Raw genomic sequence first — 2,995 nt, 5'->3', positions numbered from 1 at the left:
AGAGACCAACCATCTCAAAAACAGATTTAATGCATTAGACACTAATGACCCAAAACCAGAAGAGTTGTGGAAGGACATCAAGAACATCATACATGAAGAAAGCAAAAGATCATTAAGAGGTCAGGGAAGAAAGAAAAGACCAAAATGGATGGCAGAAGAGACGCTGAAATTTGTTTTTGAGCATAGAGAATCTAAAGCAGCTGAAATAAATGAGGAAGTAAAAGAGCCGAACAGAACATTTCACAGGGCAGTTGAAGAAAACAAAGTTAACTATTACGAAATGTGCAAAGATCTGGAGTTAGAAAGTCAAAAAGTAAGAACATGCTCAGCATTTTTCAAACTGACTGAAAGATCTGAAGAGAAAATTCAAGGCTCAGGTTACAATATTGAAGGATTCTGAGCAAATTATTGAATGACGCAGGAAGTATCAGAAGAAGATGGGACGCTCCGTGTAACGCTCCCCTGACGCTACTTCTGCCGCTATGACACGGTCTGCGCGCCAGCACCCCCCTGCCAACCGCTCCGCCGCAATGGAGGACATGAATGAGTACAGCAACACAGAGGGATTCGCTGAGGGATCCAAGATAAACGCGAGCAAGAATCAGCAGGATGACGGTAAAATGATTATTGGAGACTTGAGCTGGGATACAAGCAAGAAAGACCTGATTGAGTATTTGTCTCGATTTGGAGAGGTTGTAGACTGCACAATTAAAACAGATCCAGTCTCTGGACCGTCAAGAGGATTTGGATTTGTGCTTTTGAAAGATGCTGCTAGTGTTGATAAGGTTTTGGAACTCAGAGAACACAAACTAGATGGCAAATTAATAGATCCCAAAAGAGCCAAAGCTTTAAAAGGGAAGGAATCACCAAAAAAAAAGGTTTTTGTGGGTAGATTGAGTCCAGATATTTCTGAAGAACAAATTAAAGAATATTTCGGCATAATTGGAGAAATTGAAAATATTGAACTTCCCATGGATACAAAAACAATGAAAGATGAGGATTTTGTTTTATCACATATGCAGATGAAGAGCCAGTAAAGAGATTATTAGAAAGCAGATATCATCAAATTGGTTCTGGGAAGTGTGACATCAAAGTTGCACAGCCCAAAGAGGTATGTGGGCATTAACAACGTCAGAAAGGAGGAAGAGGTGCCTCAGCTGGTGGGAGAGGTGGTACTGGGGGTCGTGGACGAGGTCAGGGCCAAAACTGGAACCAAGGATTTAATAACTATTATGATCAAGGATATGGAAATGACAATAGTGTCTATGGTGGTGATCAAAACTATAGTGGCGATGGTGGATATGATTATACTGGGTATAACTGTGGGAACTATGGATGTGGACAGGGATGTGCAGACTACAGTGGCCAACAAAGTACTTATCTCGAGGGGGTGGCAGTCACCAAAACAATGACCAGCCATAGTAAGGAGGACATTGGAGAAAACAGGAGGAGATGCTAAAGTAACCCATCTTGGCAGGACGACATTGAAGATTGGTCTTCTGTGGATCTAAGATGCCTTTTTGTAAAAGACTTTATTAGTGTACAAGACAAAATTGTGTCCAACTGTATATAGCCGCCACTTAGTTTTCTTTGTTTTTACTTTGTCCTTTGCTATCTATGTTTTGACTCGATGTGGATTTGTGTTTATACAAATTTTATTTGCATGATTTCATGTTAAACCTCAAATAAATGCTTCCTTATGTGAAAAACAGAAGATGGGAGTTGTGTTGTGGCGTCCTGGTGCTGGCGTTTGCTTTGCTGCTCCCCTTCTCTGTGTTCCTGACCCACCTTCCCTGCTGTGCCGCTGGTATGATGGCCCACAAGCAGATAGACTACTCAGACAAATACTTCAACAAGCACTACAAGCTTGTCATGGTACCCAGAGAACTTTCCAAATAAGTACCCCAAACTATCTAATGTCTACAGAGGAGTAGAGGAGATTAGGTGTTCAACAAAGTCTCGGCTGGGTGCACTACATGTTTCATGAGCCTGAACCACATATTCTTCTCTTTAGACAACCTCATCCAAAAGATCAACAAAAATGAAGCGTATCTGGGGATCGCCGATGAAATATTTTTCAAATTTAATGTATATGTGTATACATGGTAGTACTCAGTGAATACTTGAAAAATGTACAAATAATTCACCCATACCTGTGCATGAGCAATATTCTTCACAGCCACAGAGCTCAGTTCAATGCAACTACAAGTAGATTGATGTAAGGTGTTTAAACTTTCTTCTAGTCTGTTTTTCTCTTAAATATAAATACCTGTTGAACTTTACCTGTTACTTTTGTTTAATAAAGTTTTTATGTTAAAAAAAAAACAAAAACAGATGGAAGGAATGCAGAGTCATTGTACCGAAAAAAATTGGTCACGTTCAACCATTTCAAGAGTTAGCATGTGATCAAGACTGATGATATTGAAGGAAAAAGTCCATGCTGCATCAAAGCCACTAGCAAAGCACAAGGCTTCAGGAATTGACAGAATACAAATTGAACCATTTCCACAAACGGATGTAGCACTATAGGCACTCACTTGTCTGTGCCAAAAAATTTGGAAGGCAGCTACCTAGTCAACCAATTGGAAGAGATCCATATTTGTGCCCATTCCAAAGAATGATGACCCAATAGCATGCAGAAATCATTACTATCACATGTAAGTAATATTTTGCTAAAGATAATCCAAAAATGATTGCAGCAGTACATTAACAGAGAACTGTTAAAGGGATACCATTGCTGACATCAGATGGATCTTGTCTAAAAGCAAAGAATACCAGAAAGATGTTTACTTGTGCTTTATTGACACAGCAGAGGCATTAGACTGTGTGGATCATAACAAACTATGGGTAACAGTGCAAAGAATAGGTGTTGTGCTCATTAAAATAAAGGGATTCTGAATCCCTTAAAATCAGGAGAGATGCATGCCAGGGCTGTATTCTTTCACCATACTTACTCAGTCTGTATGCTGAGCAAGTAATTCAGCAAGCTGAATTA

General features: G+C 39.7%; 1 pseudogene; it reads left to right on the top strand.

Moving 5' to 3' along the window:
* Nucleotides 1–452: 452 nt before the first annotated feature.
* Nucleotides 453–1,422, top strand: LOC102819607 (annotated as a pseudogene).
* Nucleotides 1,423–2,995: the final 1,573 nt, after the last annotated feature.

Source organism: Chrysochloris asiatica, unplaced genomic scaffold (genome assembly GCF_000296735.1).
Source record: "Chrysochloris asiatica unplaced genomic scaffold, ChrAsi1.0 scaffold00357, whole genome shotgun sequence".
NCBI lineage: Eukaryota > Metazoa > Chordata > Mammalia > Afrosoricida > Chrysochloridae > Chrysochloris > Chrysochloris asiatica.
This window is presented reverse-complemented; position numbering and strand designations above follow the sequence as displayed.